This window comes from Hemiscyllium ocellatum, chromosome 28 (assembly GCF_020745735.1).
Source record: "Hemiscyllium ocellatum isolate sHemOce1 chromosome 28, sHemOce1.pat.X.cur, whole genome shotgun sequence".
NCBI lineage: Eukaryota > Metazoa > Chordata > Chondrichthyes > Orectolobiformes > Hemiscylliidae > Hemiscyllium > Hemiscyllium ocellatum.
Window position 1 is genome coordinate 38,329,578 of NC_083428.1, and position 19,826 is coordinate 38,349,403.

A 19,826-nucleotide genomic window follows, 5' to 3' on the forward strand; every position below is an offset into this window, starting at 1 on the left:
AACCTTCTACAGAGTCTGCCTCCCCCACTCTCCCAGACAGTGCATTCCAAATCCTAACAACTTTCTGAGTATCGAACCTTCTCCTCATCTCACTCCCAGCTCCTAGAAAATAAGCTCAATTCCTCTTATCTTTCCTTGTATGAAAAATCCCTCATTCCTGGTATTATTCTAGTAAATCTCCTTTGCGTTCTCTCCAGGGCTTTAACATTGTTTATTAAATAAGGTGCCCAGAAACAAACACAATACTCCAAATGTGATCTAACCAATGATGTGTAGAGGTGTAGCATCACTTCCTGGCTTTTATATTCCATCTCAATTTATAACCTCAAGGATACCATAAGCCTTCTTAACAACATTTTTCAACTTGTCTGGTCATCTTCAGAAAATTATGGTCTTGAACCCCAAGGTTCATCTGCTCCAGTACTCCCCTCAAAGTTGTACCACTCGAACCTGTGTGGTGTCTCCATGTTCCTTCTACCAAAGTGCACCATCTCGTATTTCTCTGCACTGAAATTGACCTGCTAGTTGTCTGCCCATTTGGTCAACTTATCAATGTCCCTCTGAAGGAGCTCAGCATCACCGTCACAACTTGTTATTCTTCCAAGCTCATACTGTCTGAAAATTTAGAGATATTCGAAACCTATTTCCAAATTGTTTTTACATATCAGAAAAAGGACTTTAACACCAATCCTTGGGGATCAACAATTTTAACTCATGTGACTTACTGGGCACTTCTGAGACAGTAAACAGTCAATAGTTGCTGTGGGTCTGGAGTCATATGTCGGCCAGACTGAGTACCAACAGGGGATTTCCTTCTTTGACTTGGGACTCGTCAGGTCAATATTCAAAATATGTCTTTCCACATTCTGCTTCTAAAACTATGATATGAACTAGCCATTTGAAATTGGAACAATAAAAGTGAATACCATGTGAACTGATGCCTCCTGTTCCTCATGGTATAAGTGTATCTTGAGATATTTGCTCTGATTTCCTTGCTCTATCAGTAAATACAATCAGAACAAGGTTGATTATTCTCTTCTCAGCACTGCCTCCAGTAACAAAATGTCTCCCAGACGGTGGAATTTAAATTCAATAACAATCTGAAAATAGAGTTTAATGATGACCATGAAACCATTGTCAATTGTTGGGGGAAACCCCCATCTGGTTCACTAATGTCCTTATCAGGAAGGAAACTGCCATCCTAGACTATGTGTGGCTCCAGAACCCTAGCAACATGGCTGACTCTTAACTACCCTCTGGCCAATTAGGAATGGGGAATAAATACTGGCCTGGACAGTGATGTCCTCATTGTGTAAATGGATAAAAAAAGGTGCTCTTGTTTATCCACACTGCAAGTTGATCGCACTTATATTCAACGGCTTTAATTATATAATTCATTGTTAAGTATATAATCTCATTGCTGTTCAGCACTGGGCGGAAATGGTCCAGCAACTGTTAGAACCTTCATCCATTATTTCAGCACCATTCTTGGTGTTTGTGTGCTTTGCGTATTTGCTCTCAATATACTTCTCAGTGGTCTGCACAAAATATCATCTACAATTGTTCTTTCTGGCCGCATTTCTACTTTGGCCAAAACACTCTCAGCTGCCTTCTTGAATTGCTGCATGTTGTATTATATAAGTGTGCCTAATTTACACTGAATTCGTTGCAAAAGCATTCTGTCTCAGGGTACTTATTGCCTGCTTATTAGGGAATTTGTTTAACAGACCTGAGTGGTAATCGGGACGAGCTGCCCGAGAGGTGGTCGAAAGGTGTGTCAGGGCAGCCGAGCACCAGAAGGTGCGTAGGGGCGGGCTGAGATCTGGAAGGCTGGTGGGCTACCCTGCACGCTGTCGTCCCAGGGAAGGGGACAGGCTGTCCTAGAGGCAGCCGGAAGGTGAGGCAGGATTGCCCTCTGGCCGGATGGCGCATCGGGGTGGGTGAGAGCCCAATGGTACGTAGGGGCAGACCGAGAGCCAGAAGGCGGGTAGCCGTCCTCAGCGCTGTCACCCCGGGCAGGTACCGGGGTGGGGCTGCCCCAGAGGTGGCCGAAAGGTGCTGAGGGTGGTTAGTGAAGCCGGAAGGTGGGTAGGCCGTCCTGCCCGCTGTCACCCCGGGTGGGTACTGGGGCAGGCTGTCCTAGAGGTGGTCGAAAGGTGTGTCAGGGTGGACCAAGAACTGGAAGGGGCATGGGGTGGACCAAGAGCCAAAAGATGAGTAGGGGCGGGCTGCCTTAGAATGGTTGGAAGGTGGGAGGGACAGGGGCTTGCTGGGTCTGTATTGTCTGCACTTTTGTATGTAACCGTATTGTTTAATGTACAAATGTCATTGTCACTGTCTTGACATATGTGGAACTTGGATTTGAGGTTTGTCCTCATCTCCCTGTAAAATGGTTGAACGGTAGAGTTTGGGGCCTAGCTTTGCTGCTCCTCTCCCTTGTAAAATTGCTGTCCCTTGTGTACAGCTGTAAATGTTTTTTGTAAACTGTTTTGTAATTTGTTTAATAAAATATTATAAACAGGAAGAACAGAGCTGAGTGTGAAAAAATTGTCTCGAGATAAAAAAAAATCAAATAAGCAAATAAGAATCTGTCTGAACTTTACGAGATATTAAAGGGCAGGGAGAAAGTTAACCCAAAATCACTACATCAAGGTATTCAGGAGGCGAGTGTGTGGAACTTTAAATTAAAACTAGTGAGATGAAAGCTCAGGGCTGACATCAAGTAGAACCTTTGCTGCAAATAATCTGAGACGCGTGACATCGGAAGAAAATTCTTTAGTTATTCAAGAAATAGAATATTAAAGGATACGGGGAGCAAGTGAGCAAGGGAGTGGATTTATATTATATCAGACCAAGTAAATGCTAGCCAAATGGCTTGTTTCATGGTTATACTGTTTGATGATTTGACAGAACAGCTACAGCAGGACAGTGGGAGCATGGCGACTGACAGAGAAAGCTAAAATCACAGCGCTGCACATCTCAGCTCACAGTAAAGAGGCCCCAAATGAATTGATAAACATTTCACAATAATGGAAGAGATCATTCAGAGAACCCATCACTCCATGCCTTCTCCAAACTGTAGCATCCCTGTTTTTGTCATCGAGTGACCCTCCTGGCTGAAATGTGTGGAGATTGAGTGAGAATCACTTTCAGTGATTGAAAACTTCATATCCATGCCGTTTCTTCTTTATATTTTCCTTAATAACTCAGCATGCAGAATGATTAGAATCATCCATTCCATTATCTGTCAATCGACTTTGGTTAGCATTTCAAATAAACTATTTCAGTCAACATGTGAGTTTTGCCACTCACTATCTGGATTGGCAATTGGCTGATGATTATTTGGATGCAGTATCCCAGAGGCATACAGAAATTACCTAAACAGGCTGTGTAAACTCATTCTCACAACCTTTTCCCATAGAGTGGCAGAAATGCAATTCTTGAGCTGTGTATGTTGGATTACATGTAAGCGATAGTTTCACACTAGCATCCAGCAATGCAAGGATCTCTGCCTATCCCAATGGCCCAAGTCAGATTCATTACCCTTCCAGGCATTTTAATAATGCCATGCCTTTACAAAGCTGCTTTAGGACTGATCACAACTCAGCATTAGAAGATGGAGCTGGTGACAAATTATTTGTGACTGTTTTGAAATGTTCTGAGGAATGTGGTATCAATTTAAATCTTTATTTCCAGAAGAAAATTCTCTAGGTATTACTTGACAAGTTGTCAAGTTGGTTTCAGCCACCCACCAGATTTGCAAACAATGTGATTCCAGTGTTGTGAAAAGGTAGGGATGCAATGGGACATGTATGCATCCTCCTGGGAGGAGTGGAGATAGTGAATGGAGAAGTGGCACAAGTAATTCACACAGAAATCCCGGTGAGTAACTGGCCAATGTCAGTGGAAAAAGCCTCAGAGACTGGCTGGGGAAAAAATACATGAATAATTCAGAAGGAAATGCTTACATTTATATCACAGTTCTGACGGTTTTGTTATAAAGTCGAGTGACTGTTACCATCCAAATGCTCTAGCAACAGCAATGCAATCAATGACCAGGAGCCAAACTGATTTTGGTGGTGGTTGTTAAAGATGAACATTGGGTGGAATATTTATCTTCTTTGAATACCTTCATCTAAGGCATGAAACTAGCCATTTAACATCTCACCCAAAGGATGTTGGGGAGGCTAGTGGTATTCTTGCTGGACTATTAATCCAGAGATCCAGCTTATGTTCTGGGGACCTGGGTTTGAATCCCACCACAGCAGATCGGGGAATTAGAATTCATGAAACAAAGAAATCTGGAATTAACAGTCTAATGATGCCCATGAATCGATTGTCAGGAAAAACCTGTCTGGTTGGCTAATGTCCTGTATGGAAGGAAATTGTCAGTCTTGCTTGGCCTGCTATAATTGATTCCAAACCCTCAGCAATATGGTTATCTCTTAAATGCCTTCTGGGTAATTAGGGATAGGCAATAAATGCTACCCAGCTAGAGAAGCCCTCATCCTGTGAATGAAAACAAAAGAGGTCCTCTGGTCATGTAACACACCTTCATTAGCTGCAGTGTTGCAGTGTCAGCTTACCCTGTATACTGACTGCCCGGGGAGGGCTTGAACTCAGAGCCCTCTGCCTTGGAGGCAGAATTATGAACAACTGAATGAAGTTTACATTTGTCTTGGTAACAATAGGGATGTACATTTGGCCAGCAGATGTTAAAGCAGAAGTATCTCACTCAATTAGAAGGTTTCACCTCGATTTGACTGCATAGTCTTCCAGTTTTTTCCATTAGTCATGTTTTGGTCGGGTCAAATAAAGCAGGAAAATTGATTTGGAATTCTAGCAGAAATTTATTTTCCCCGTTTTAGTGGTTTGGCAGTGGAGAAGTTGAATCAAGACCCTACCTGCCTGTTTCATGTTTTCGGGTGGGCATTCAAATACAGCAGGGTTTCAATGTTTTACATTATTTAGGTCTATTTCATCAAAGAATAGTTCATCTTGTGCCTTTATCATCATTTTCTAATTATCCTATTTGCTCAGTTGGTGAATATGATGCTGTGTTTTAATAATTACGCTGAATAAATGATTTCTGTTGAAGTTGACCTCAGCAGTAGACTGTCCGGAAGTGAGTTTTTTCTAATCTGAACACTATTCACTCCTACCTTTGAAAGCTACACGGATATTAAAATCCCCACAATGCAGAAAGAGCCCATTTGGCCCATTAAGACTACATCAACCCTCCAAAGAGCAGCCAACCCAAGCACCGTGACCCACCTAGACTGCACATCACTGAACACTCCAGGGCAATTTAGCATGGCCAATCCACCTGACCTGCACATCTTTGGAGTGTAGGAGGAAATCAGAGCACCCAGGAGGAAACCCACAGAAGCAGGGGGAGAATGTGCAAACTCCACATAGACAGTCACCAAGGCTGGAACCAAATTGGTCCCTGGCACTGTGAAGCAACAGTGCTAACCACTGAGCCACCACGTCACTCATATGTAACTGGTTCCATTGGGAATTGTACCCAGGACCTTCTGCATGAAAATTAGAGGTGACACCACTGTGCCAGAGGACTATTGATAAGAAGGTCAGGAAAAGAAGGCCAGGATCAGAAAAGGCTGCGATGTTTTTCAGGGTCGACTTGCCACACAGAATGGGCATGTGAGTGAGGTGTGTAAAGGTTGTTAATACCTACAAACTGCACTTCAGCACTAGTTAGCATCCAACACAGAAAGGAAGAGCAAAACGTTGATGGGAGAAGAGGTGGAATTGCATGTTTCAAACATTAAGGAAAGAATTACTTGTATTTTCACATCCTCATAAAGACCCAATGTGCTTTATGGTCTGTTAAGTACTTTTAAACAGTTCAAGTGTAAGAAATGTGACTGCCAAGATTTCATGAACAGTAATGTGATCATCGATTTTAATGATGATTTATTAAGGAGAAATAACCATCTGCATAGAGAGGACAAGGCCATTTCTTTTTGCATGAATTAGTCTCAGGTTACTTCTGCATTCAGTTCAGAAATTTAAGGCTTTATCTGAAACACTGAATCTCTGACAGTGCTGCAGTCCCTGAGTACTGCACTGCAATGTCAGCTTAGTTATTGAGCTCTGGTATCGGTCAGAACATTCTAACGTGTACGTCCTTTCATAGAGTCTCAGAAAAAAGCTTCAAAACCAAACAGCTCTGGCAACTTCTCCAATTGCATAGCCAAGGTGAATAACAAAGGTCTTTTCCCCAAGGTGGGGAGTTCAAAACCAGGAGACATATTTTTAAAGTGAGAGGAGAAAGATTTGAAAAGGACCTGATAGGTGACATTTTTACACAGAGGGTGGTTTAGATGTGGAATAAACTGCCAGAGGAAGTGGTAGATGCAGGTACCGTTTCAGCAGTTTGGACAGGTACATGGATCGGAAAGGTTTAGAGGGATATGGGGCAAATGCAGGCAAGTGGGACTAGATTAGTTTGGGAAACCTGGTCTACATAGACGAGTTGGACTGAAGGCGCTCTTTCTGTGCTGTAGACTCTATGATTCTACAATTACATTAAACCAAACTAGTTTTCATTGATACTCTCTAATACCATTCTTATCAGTTCATGATTTTAGAAAAAGTTGGCTACAAGTGGGGAGAGCCTTGACGTCAGACAATGAATGTCATACTGAAGATGAAGTTCCAGTCCTTCTGCTGGATAGACTAATGGATCTGAAATAGCCAGTGGTTCAGTGACTGTCTCAGATATATTAGGACAGCAGCAGCTTATCTAATTCATGATCTGGAAATCCACAAAACACATCCTCTTCAAATCGTGCTCTGATAAGATGTAGTTCGCAGCCACTGACATCGCACCATTTTTTTGTCCCTCAAACTGAAAGGTGGGGGGAATTCAAGTTGGCAGTAATCTGGAAAGTTCACTTTGCAGAGCTCTGCACCGTTTAGCAAGCAGACCAAAGCCCTAACCCACCCTACCCAAATCATCGTGATATCCTAGGACTCTGGAAAAGTCACAAGAGTCCTAGGAAACTGTTAAAAGTTACTTGATTGTATTTTCGCCGTCCAGGGATGCCAAAGAAGGAGCAGGCTGGCCTGAGGCCCAGGCCAAGGCCCAGCCTACAGGATCCTTGGACTTAATTTCATACCAGGCCCTGGTGAAGGAGCTCGCAAAATCTCGCAAGATGCTGGGTAAACAAATTGAAGAGAAGCTGACCCCGATCTCGATCACGCTGCATGAACAGCAGCTGGGAGACTTCAGGAAAAGGATAGGCGAGGTAGAACACAGAGTTACAATGATGAAAGCTGATACCAATTCCTCTAGGGATAGGATCCTCTAGGCCCTGGAGATGCAGGTCCGTAATTTGCTTGATCAGGTTGATGATCTCAAGAACAGGGGCAGGAGGAAAAATATTCGGATCATTGGTCTGCCAGAGGGTAAGGAAGGTGAGCAATCAGTGGAATTCATTGAGGACTGGAGTCAGAAGTCTGAAGATAGAGACGGCTCTCACCAAGTCAGAATACAGAGACCAGGTCTGGGACAACATCCTTGCTCTACCCTGGTGCGGTTCCATAGTTATAGAGATAAGCAGAGAATCGTGGAAGCTTCCAGAATCCAGGGGAAGGATCCAAAGGCCTTAGTTTATGAGGACTCTAAGATCATGTACTTGCAGGAATTCTCACCGGCAGTGTTCCAGAAAAGGAAATCCTATGATGGCATTAAGAAAAGATTGAGGGAATTTGGGATCCGGTGCTCTCTGAGGTACTCAGCGGTGCTTTAGATGACCTGGAATGGATCTGCACACTTTTTGGACTCACCAGGGAGGGGAAGAGACTTTGTGGACAAACTAACTTAGTCTGAACAATTTAGTACGTACAAATTGTAGTGTTGTTTGGATATGTCTCGAGTTTTCTTCATTAAAAAAAGGAGGAAGCCCTGTTGGGGTTTTCTTTTTGGTAATAATCTGGTTTAAACTATGCTCGGGGGTGGCTAGGGTATTTATTTTTAAATTCTAAATTAAGCTATACCAAGGGATGGTTGAGGTTCTTACTTATTTACTATTCCTTTTCAACTTCCTTGTTCACATTGTGTTTCTTTTGTGTATTTTCTTTCTTTGTTGCTTGTGTTTGTGCAACTCTGGCGAGGAGGAGAGAAAATGGTTGTGATGGCTAAACGCCTATTTAGGGTCATAGAGTCATAGAGATGTATAGCGTGGAAACAGACCCTTCGGTCCAACCTGTCCATGGCGACCAGATATCCCAACCCAATCTAGTCCCACCTGCCAGCACACGGCCCATATCCTTCCAAATACTTCCTATTCATATACCCATCCAGATGCCTTTTAAATGTTGCAATTGTACCAGCCTCCACCACTTCCTCTGGCAGCTCATTCCATACATGTACCACCCTCTGTGTGTAAACGTTGCCCCTTAGGTCTCTTTTATATCTTTCCCCTTTCACCCTCAACCTATGCCCTCCAGTTCTGGACTCCCCGACCCCAGTGAAAAGACTTTGTCTATTTATTCTAACCATGTTCCTCATGATTTTGTAAACCTCTATAAGGTCACCCCTCAGCCTCTGATGCTCCAGGGAAAACAGCCCCAGCCTGTTCAGCCTCTCCCTGTAGCTCAAATCCAGCAACCCTGGCAACATCCTTGTAAATCTTTTCTGAACCCTTTCAAGTTTCACTACATCTTTCCGATAGGAAGGAGACCAGAATTGCACGCAATATTCCAACAGTGGCCTAACCAATGTCCTCTACAGCTGCAACATGACCTCCCAACTCCTGTACTCAATACTCTGACCAATAAACGAAAGCATACCAAGTGCCTTCTTCACTATCCTATCTACCTGCAACTCCACTTTCAAGGAGCTATGAACCTGCACTCCAAGGTCTCTTTGTTCAGCAACACTCCCTAGGATCCTACCATTAAGTGTATAAGTCCTGCTAAGATTTGCTTTTGCAAATGCAGCACTGCACATTTATCTGAATTGAACTCTATCTGCCACTTCTCAGCCCATTGGCCCATTTGGTTCAGATCCTGTTGTAATCTGAGGTAACCCTCTTCGTTGTCCACTTCACGTCTGCAAACTTATTAACTGTACCTCTTATGCGTGCATCCAATTCATTTATGAAAATGTCAAAACGTAGAGGACCCAGCACCGATCCTTGTGGCACTCCACTGGTCACAGGCGTCCAGTCTGAAAAACAACCTTCCACCACCACCCTCTGTCTTCTACCTTTGAGCCAATTCTGTATCCAAATGGCCAGTTCTCCCTGTACTCCATGAGATCTAACCTTGCTCTCAGTCTCCCATAGGGAACCTTGTCGAACGCCTTACTGAAGTCCATGTAGATCACATCTACTGCTCTGCCCTCATCAATCTTCTTTGTTACTTCTTCAAAAAACTCAATCAAGTTTGTGAGACATGATTTCCCACGCACAAAGCCATGTTGACTATTCCGAATCAGTCCTTGCCTTTCCAAATACATGTACATCCCGTCCCTCAGGACTCCCCCCAACAAGTTGCCCACCACTGAGGTCCGGCTCACCGGTCTATAGTTCTCTGGCTTGTCCTTAATGTCCTTCTTAAACAGTGGCACCACGTTTGCTAACCTCCAGTCTTCCGGCACCTCACCTATGACTATCGATGATACAAATATCTCAGCAAGAGGCCTAGCAATCACTTCTCTTGCTTCCCACAGAGTTTTCAGGTACACCTGATCAGGTCCTGGGGATTTATCCACCTTTAACCGTTTCAAGACATCCAGCACTTCCTCCTCTGTAATCTGGACATTTTGCAAGATGTCACCATTTATTTCCCTACAGTCTATATCTTCCATATCCTTTTCCGCAGTAAATACTGATGCAAAATATTCATTTAGTATCTCCCCCATTTTCTGTGGCTCCACACAAAGGCCGCCTTGCTGATCTTTGAGGGACCCTATTCTCTCCCTAATTATCCTTTTGTCCTTAATATATTTGTAAAAATCCTTTGGATTCACATTAATTCTATTTGCCAAAGCTATCTCATGTCCCCTTTTAGCCCTCCTGATTTCCCTCTTAAGTATACTCCTATTTCCTTTATACTCTTCTAAGGACTCACTCAATCTATCCTGTCTATACCTGACATATGCTTCCTTCTTTTTCTTAACCAAACTCTCAATTTCTTTAGTCATCCAGCATTCCCTATACCTACCAGCCTTCCCCTTCGCCCTGACAGAAATATACTTTCTCTGGATTCTTGTTATCTCATTTCTGAAGGCTTCTCATTTTCCAGCCCTCCCTTTACCTGCGAACAATCACCTTTCGAAAGTTCCTGCCTAATACCGTCAAAATTGGCCTTTCTCCAATTTAGAACTTCAACTTTTGGATCTGGTCTATCCTTTATCATTGCTATTTTGAAACGAATGGAATTATGGTCGCTGGCCCCAAAGTGCTCCCCCGCTAACACCTCAGTCACCTGCCCTGCCTTATTTCCCAAGAGTAGGTCAAGTTTTGCACCTTCTCTAGTAGGTACATCCACATACTGATTCAGAAAATTGTCTTGTACACACTTAAGAAATTCCTCTCCATCTAACCTTTAACACTATGGCAGTCCCAGTCAATGCTTGGAAAGTTAAAACCCCCTACCATAACCACACTATTATTCTTACAGATAGCTGAGATCTCCTTACAAGTTTGTTTCTCAATTTCCCTCTGACTATTGGTGGGTCAATAATACAATCCCAATAAGGTGATCGTCCCTTTCTTATTTTTCAGTTCCACCCAAATAACTTCCCTGGATGTATTTCCGGGGAATATCCTCCCTCAGAACAGCTGTAATGCTATCTCCTATCAAATATGCCACTCCCCCTCCTCTCTTGCCTCCCTTTCTATCCTTCCTGTAGCATTTGTATCCTGGAACATAAAGCAGCCAGTCCTGCCTATCCCTGAGCCATGTTACTATAATTGCTATGATATCCCAGTCTCATGTTTCTAACCATGACCTGAGTTTATTTGCCTTCCCTGAAAGGCCCGTTGCATTGAAATAAATGCAGTTTAATTTATTAGTCCTACCTTGTCCCTGCCTGCCCTGACTGTTTGACTCACTTCTGTTCTCAGCTGGACCCGTTTCAGATCGATCTCTTTCCTCACTATCTCCATGGGTCCCACCACCCCCACCCCCACCTCCACCCCCCATACCTTACCAGTTTAAATCCTCCCAAGTAGTTCTAGCAAATTTCCCTGCCAGTATATTAGTCCCATTCCAATTCAGGTACAATCTGTCCTTCTTGTACAGGTCACTTCTACCCCAAAAGAGATTCCAATGATCCAAAAATGTGAATCCTTCTCCCAGACACCAGCTCCTCAGCCATGCATTCATCTGCTCTATCCTCCTATTCCTGCTTTCACTAGCTCATAGCACTGAGAGTAATGCAGATATTACTAACCTTGAGAACCTCCTTTTTAAATTTCTGCCTAACTCTCTGTAATCTCCCTTCAGAATCTCAAGCTTTTCCCCTCCTTTATCATTGGTTCCAATGTGGACAATGACCTCCTGCTGGACCCTTTCCCCCGTGAGAACAATCTTCACCCTCTCTGAGACACCCTTGATCCTGGTGCCAGGGAAACACCATTCTGCTTTTTCTCTGCTGGCCGCAGAAACTTCTGTCTGTACCTCCGACTACAGAATCCCCCAACACCATTGATCTCTTCAAAGCCAACGTACCCCTCATTGCATTAGAACCAGTCTCAATACCAGAAACTTGGCTGTTCGTGCTACGTTCCCCTGAGAATCCATCACCCCCTACATATTCCAAAAAAGTTTGTAAGAAATGGGTATATCCACAGAAGACTTCTGCACTAGCTGCCTACCTCTCTTACACTTCCTAGAGTTAACCCATCCAAGTGACTGTATCTGAGACTTCCCCCCTTCCTATAACTGCCATCCAGCACATACTGTTGTTGTTGCAAATTCCTCATCGCTTCTATCTGACTCTCCAACCAATCCACTCGATCTGATAAGATTCTCTTCCAACAGCATTTAAGGCAGATATAATCCGCAGAAACCCTTAAACTCTCTTTAAACTCCCACACCTGACAAGAAGTACATCTCACTGCAAAGGCCATTTTTGCTCCTTCACAATCTACAGACCCAGAAAATAACACCGTCTTATTCCTCTACAAAGCACTGTCCCAGGTTAAATTAATAGCTATGGCTTATATTTTAAGGTTAATCAAGAGACTTATCTCCAAAAATATACAATCAAGAAAGAACCCACCATACTCACTACTGCAGCCTTTCTCTTGGACAGACTTAAAACAACAATTAACTTATCTGATTCTGTGCTGTGAACTTCACCCAACAGTTCCTCCAAGATTAGTTGTGAATTTCACCATTTGTTAATTTACCCAGATGCACTCCAATGTCCAGCGATACATGACTTCAAACAGCGGTAACTGTGCAGGTTCTCTCTCTCTCTCCTGCACTGTCCTCACCATGTGCTTCCTTTGTCTGTTCTTCTCCCTTTTAAAAGTGCTGTTGTTTTGACTTTTTTTCCCCAAAGTTCCAAAACAATGCAACAGCATATAAAACAGTAATTGCTGCTCCTGGAATTTGAGGAAATCACCTACAGCACCTAAAATACCTCAAAAACAGGGGCAGCTCTTACAGCCAGAAATTTTTCCCATCATCCATCTTGGATTTTATGGACATTTTATGCCCATTTCAGGTATTTAAATGCCCTGATTGCTGTATTGGCAGCAGACGGGTGGGGCGGGATGTTGGGTTTTGGGGTATGTAGGGGATGAATTCCCCTATCCAGTGCCATTGGTACTTTATAGGTTTTATTTTTGGTTTTTGTTGTATATAGTCTTTGCTAACTCTCTAGGTTTGTTCATGTAGTCGTTTTAGCTTGTGTAGTTTTTATGTTCTGTGGGTTTTCTGTCACTAAGGCTCGGTGATTTGTAATTTGAGTTCCTCCTCTCTGGAATCTAAGTGTTACTGCAAAAGGTTATGGCTAATGACTTGTCCAAATGGTGCACCTGGAATACCAAGGGGAGTCACTCACCAATTAAGAGGAAAAAGATACTTTCAAGTCTTAGATGGGAAAAGATGAATATTGCTTTATTTGTAGGATGATAGGGAACATTTGAAATTGCAGCAGAATGGCTTTGATCAGGTTTAGTCTCAAGTCTTAGCATATCTTCATAGGGGGAAGATTCTAATTGTCTTATGGATCTTGCGGTAGACAGGTTGCCCAAAGACCCTCCGGTACCCTCCTTACAAACCAAACAGTAAGAGGATTTGTGTGTGGAGTTAGGGTTGGTGGATGTCTGGAGGCGGCTCCACCTTACAGGCAGGGATTTTAGATTTTTCTCGACCACCCACACGTCCCTCACCAGCCCACCCCCGCCCCCACCCAACCCCCCATCCACCACCTGCCTCCATGGCAACCCTGGACTTGGTGGCATCTTGTAGGATTGGTAATATTATCATCTCCATTCACGCTCCAGTAGACCTGGTGCTTAGGATTAAGGACACTGCAATGATCCCGTGACACTGGTGAATGAATCCCTTTATCCTTAAGGATAGTAAGTTTGTGGAGTATTTCTCTAAAGAATTCAGGGCATTCTTGGACATTGGTTCAGGTTCAAATAGTAGCCCATCCGTTCTTTGGGAAACTGCCAAAGCCTATGCCAGGGGTTAGTTATCTCCTACTCCACCAGTAAATGGCAGCAGAAGGGTGAGCAGCAATGGTTCCTTAAAGCACGGTTGAAGGCAGCTGAGAAGGCCAACTTTGACAGATCCCCGTTGGTCAAACTCCAGAGATTACGGCGCTGCAGTCTGCATTGAATTCGTGCTCACACAGACAGCAAAGAAGGAGCTTATGTTTGCAAAACAAAGGCTTTTTGAGCATGGTGACAAATGGGGCAAGTACTTAGCACACCTTACCAGGAGAGAGTGCCCCTCAATCCATCATGTCAATTAGGGAAGGTGCTGAAAACCTAACCTGAGATTCTAAAAAGATGAATGCAGCATTTTGGAGATTCTATTCTGAATTTTACCCAATTTGAGGGTTCTGAGGATGTGCGGGACTGGATGAGTCCTTTTTCAAGGGCCTGGAGCTTTCCGGCATGATCCCCTAACAAGAGTCTTTTCTCAGTGCGCCCTTATCAAAGCAAGAGGTGCAGGAGGCTGTGCAGCAGCTTCAGAGTGAAAGGCACCCAGTCCTGATGGACTTCCCAGTAAATTTTATGAAGAATTTATAAGCATATTGTCAGTGTGTTCTTGGAATTGATCAGTCTCGAATCTCAGCATATCTTCATAGGGGGAGATTTTAATTGTCTCATGGATCTCACAGTAGACAGATTGCCCAGAGGTCCTCCAGTACCCTCCTTACAAACTAAACAGTTAGTGGATTTGTGTATGGAGTGAGGGATGGTGGATGTCTGGACCAATGCTCCACGTGTTTGATGACTTGTACAGCAATGATCGCCTCCTGCCTTCTCTAAGAGAGGCCAATATCTCTCTTATTCTTAAAAAAGGAAGGTCCCAGAGGATTGTGCTTCCTTCCAGGTCCATTTCACTTTTAAATGTTGATGTTAAAATCCTTTCTAAGACTCTTTTGTTAAGACTGGAAACTGTGTTGCCTTCTATTGTTAAAGAGGACCAGACGAGCTTCATTAAGAGTCGCAGATCCTCCAATAATGTTAGGAGGTTGCTTAATGTAATTCAAGCATGTTAACAACAGTCTATACAGGGATTGGTGATCTCTCCAGATGCAGAGAAAGCATTTGACCAAGTCGAGTGGCCATACCTTTTTCAAACTGTGGAGCGGTTTGACTTGGGTGAAGTCTTTCCGCCTGGGAACCCTCCAGCCACAAGGGATGAACTCGGATTTCTCCAGTTTCCTCATTTCCCCTCCCCCCACCTTGTCTCAGTCGATTCCCTTGGACTCAGCACCGCCCTCCTAACCTGCAATCCTCTTCCTGACCTCTCCGCCCCCACCCCCACTCCTGCCTATCACCCTCACCTTGACCTCCTTCCACCTATCACATCTCCATCGCCCCTCCCCCAAGTCTCTCCCCCTACCTTTTATCTGAGCCTGCCTGGCACCCTCTCCTCATTCCTGATGAAGGGCTCTGGCCCAAAACGTTGAATTTCCTGTTCCTTGGATGCTGCCTAACCTGCTGTGCTTTAACCAGCAACACATTTTCAGCTCTGAAGTCTTTATAAGATGGGTAAAGGTTCTCTACAGCGATCCTCTCGCTGTGGTCCTCACCAAGCAATTTTAGTGTCTTTAGGGGTAGCCGACAGCATTGTCCCTTTCGCTATTACTTTTTATGTTGATGATCAAACTGTTGTCGAAAGCCATTTGAAGGGGTCCCAATATATCGGCTCATGTAGGGTCAAAATCACGTAAGATTTTGTTGTATGCGGATGACGTCCTCATCTTTTTGTCAAACCCAGCAGTTTCAGTGCCTCGCCTGATTAAATGAATCAATTCATTTGGCACCTTTCCGGGTACAGGGTCAATTTTTTTGAAACCAGAGGCTATGTCTATGGTGGTCTTATGAAAATGCTAGGTCTTGACGGCAAATCTTGATTCCTTTGAAGTGGTCACAGGGAGGTTTTCTGTATTCATTACTCCAGTTTTTGATTGGCTATTTAAAGCTACTTTTGTGAATTTATTCAAGACCTTCAAAGATGGGAGGGGCTTCCAATTTCATAGTTAGGTCGGCTAGCTCTTATTAAAATGAATATTCTCCCCCGTCTACTATACCCATTGTGAATGCTCCCCTTGATTTTCGCTAAGAAAATGTTCAGGAGACTGAATGGCTGGTACAGCTCTTTCATCTGGCATTTTAAGTGGTCCCTTATTAAGTCAGCCAAGTTGCAGTTGCCTCACAGGCTGGGGGGAGTGGATCTCCCAGGCATCAAAAAGTATCAACTCAGCTCGCTTTTATCTTACGTGAGTGACGACTTGTGGGGACCCTCTTTCAATCTGTTAGATATAGAAACCTCTCAGGCAAGGTGCATCCTTACTAGCTTGCTATTTCTGGACAAAATGAGGACAGTTAAGTAATATTGTCATAATCCAATAGTTATCAATACTGTTAAAGCATGGAGGGCAATGCTGCAGAGGGAAGACAATAATGCCAAAATACCTTTTCCTAAACCTATAGTTGGTATGCCAGGTTTTCGACAGGGTATAATGGACGCAGGATTCAAACCTTGGGCAACTAGGGGTGTGTTTTGCCTGGGTGATTTGTTTGAGGGAGACGTAATGATGTCTTTTGATCAGTTAACTTGGAAATACAAGCTATCAAGTAGGGACCACTTTCATTTTTTTCAAATTAGGGATTTTATTCAAAATAAATATTACACTTTTAATTGATCCCTACAAATCTCTTGAAGACAGAAATAGGTGAATTTATTATAGGGAACAAGGAAATGGCAGAAGAGTTGGATAGGTACTTTGGATCTGTCTTCACTGGGGAAAATACAAGCAATCTCCCAGATGTAATCATAGCTGAAGGACCGAGGGTAATGGATGAACTGAAGGGAATTTATATTAGGTAGGAAATAGTGTTGGATAGACTGTTAGGTCTGAAGGCTGATAGATCCCCGGGACATGATGGTCTGCATCGCAGGATCCTTAAAGAGGTGACTCTAGAAATCGTGGACGCATTGGTAATCAATTTCCAATGTTCTCTCAATTCAGAATCAGTTCCTGTGGATTGGTGAGTGGCTAATGTTGTCCCACTTATCAAGAAGGGAGGAAGAGAGAAAACAGGAAATTATAGATCTGTTAGCCTGACATCAGTGGTGGGAAAGATGCTGGAGTCAATTATAAAAGATGAAATTACAACTCATTTGGATAGCAGTAACAGGATAGGTCAGTCAGCATGGATTTACTAAGGGGAAATTGTGCTTGACTAATCTTCTGGAATTTTTTGAGGATGTAACTAAGAAGATGGACAAGGGAGAGCCAGTGGATGTAGTGTACCTGGACTTTCAGAAAGCCTTTGATAAGGTCCCACATCGGAGATTAATGAGTAAACTTAGGGCACATGGTATTGGGGGCAAAATACTGACCTGGATTGAAAATTGGCTGACTGACAGGAACGAGCTGAAAATGTATTGCTGGAAAAGCGCAGCAGGTCAGGCAGCATCCAAGGAGAAGGAGAATCAACGTTTCGGGCATTAGCCCTTCTTCAGGAATCTTCCTGACTGACAGGAAGCAAAGAATGATGATAAATGGGTCCCTTTCAGAATGGCAGGTGGTGACTAGTGGGGTACCTCAAGGTTCAGTTCTGAGACCGCAGATATTTACAATATACGTCAATGATATAGATTAAGGCATTAAAATTAATATTAGCAAATTTGCTGATGACACAAAGCTGGGTGGCAGGGTGAAATGTGAGGAAGATGTTATGAGAATACAGGGTGACTTGGACAAGCTAGGTGAGTGGACGGATGCATGGCAGATGCAGTTTAATGTGGTTAAATGTGTGGTTATCCACTTTGGTGACAAGAACAGGAAGGCAGATTACTATCTAGATGGAGGAGAAAGTGAGGTCTGCAGATGCTGGAGATCAGAGCTGAAAATGTGTTGCTGGAAATGCGCAGCAGGTCAGGCAGCATCCAAGGAACAGGAAATTCGACATTTCGGGCATAAGCCCTTCTCAGGAGGGCTTATTCCTGAAGAAGGGCTTATGCCCGAAACGTTGAATTTCCTGTTCCTTGGATACTGCCTGACCTGCTGCGCTTTTCCAGCAACACATTTTCAGCTACTATCTAGATGGAGTCAAGTTAGGTAAAGGGGAAGTACAATGAGATATAGGTGTTCATGTGCATCAGTCAATGAAAGCAAGCATGCAGGGACAGCAGGCAGTGAAGAAAGCTAATGGCATGCTAGCCTTCCTAACAAGAGGAATTGAGGATAGAAGTAAAGAGGTCCTTCTGCAGCTGTACAGGGCCCTGGTGAGACCACATCTGGAGTATTGTGTGCAGTTTTGGTCTTCAAATTTGAGGAAGGACATTCTGGCTATTGAGGGAGTGCAGTGTAGGTTCACAAGGTCAATTCCCAGAATGGTGGGACTATCATATGTTGAAGGATTGGATCCACTGGGTTTGTATACAATTGAGTTTAGGAGGATGAGAAGGGATCTGATTGAGGATTGGGCACTCTGGAGGCAGGAAGCATGTTTCTGCTGATGGGTGAGTCCAGAACCAGAGGCCATTTAGAACAGAGTTGAGGAGAAACTTCTTCATCCAGAGAGTGGTGTGTGTATGGAATGCTCTGCCCCAGAAGGCAGTGGAGGCCAAGTCTCTGGATATTTTCAAGAAAGAGCTCTTAAGGCTAGTGTAATCAAGGGTTATGAGGATAAGGCAGGAACAGGATATTGATTGTGGATGATCAGCCATGATCATAATGAATGGTAGTGCTGGCTCGAAGGGCTGAATGGCCTACTGCTGCACCTATAGTCTAATGTCTATTGTCTATAATCCGGCATAGAGAAGAGGGTGCTGAGTGCTATGAAGACACTTTTTGTCAACACTGTTTATCACCTGCTGGTACAGTCCCTCAGACAAATTCGTATGACTTTATAGGGTATGAGAGAGAAAGTTGGGCATTGAGATCTCCTCAGAGGCATGGGAAGATATTTGGGAAAATGCAAGAAAGATCTCAATTTGCAATAGGACCCATGCTTTACAGTTGAAGATTCTACACAGGGTCCATTTGGCTCCAGATCATTTATTAAAATTTAAACCACTTCAATGTGCCCCAAGTGTAAAGTGAGTATGGGGGTATCTTACTCATCGCCTCTGGTCCTGCAGTAGGCTCTGAAAACACTGAAACACTGTGGCAGGTGAAATAAAGAGGATTTTGGGAACAAGAGTGGAGAGGGACCTGATTTCTCTTCTTCTTGGCCTGTTCCCTGTAGATGCGCATAAGAAAAAACTTTTGAACATCCTCACTTTCTGCACAAGAAAGAATCATCTTGTTACGTTGGGTGTTTGAAAATCCCCCAGGCCTGTCAGGTTAGCGTAAGATTGTTATGGAGTATACCCCCTTTGATTTTCTTACAAGTACGGTACACCACAAAACTGAGAATTTCCAGAAGACATGGCGGCCCTTTTTGGACTACCTGGACACAGGTTTGTCTGCCACATTAATAAGGGCTTTTATATAGCCGTAACGATTGTGCTTTATGAGTCCAATACCCAGAGAGTGGGAATTGTGAACATATGAATATGTGAAAATTAATGCTCTCGATATTCAAGAGTTAGTGTTTTGTTTTGCTGAGCCATTTTATTGTTATTTATTAGTTGTTAGTTATTTAGTTAAGTAGTTAGTTTTTAAAATATATTTTATATATATTTATACATTTGTACATGAGTGCGGTTTGGGGTTTGTTTGTTCTTTCTTTGTACTGTTTTGAATTGTATTGTTTTGTATTTGTTGTAATATCAAAAAAATCTATTTTTCAATCAAAAATATACTTTAAAAAACTGAAATGTGGTTAAATATCACTGAGGAGGAGGCGAGGTAAGAAAGTGATAAAGGCCTTGCATCTCAGAGGTTTGAACAGTAGCATAGGCTCCTTTTCATCATATTGAGTAAGATCCATGACGAAGGGAGTAGTTAATTCCCAGGAGGAGGTGTTAACAGGTTTCTCTCAGATGGAGGTGAGCTTTGTTCCTGTAAAGGTGATGAAAGCATGGGCCTTGGATTTTTTTTAGGACAGAGGTGGTTGGATTCTTCTGAAGCAAGTGGCTGAAACGTTATCGGAGTAGAAGGGAGTATGAAATTATGGTTACAATCAGATCAGCCA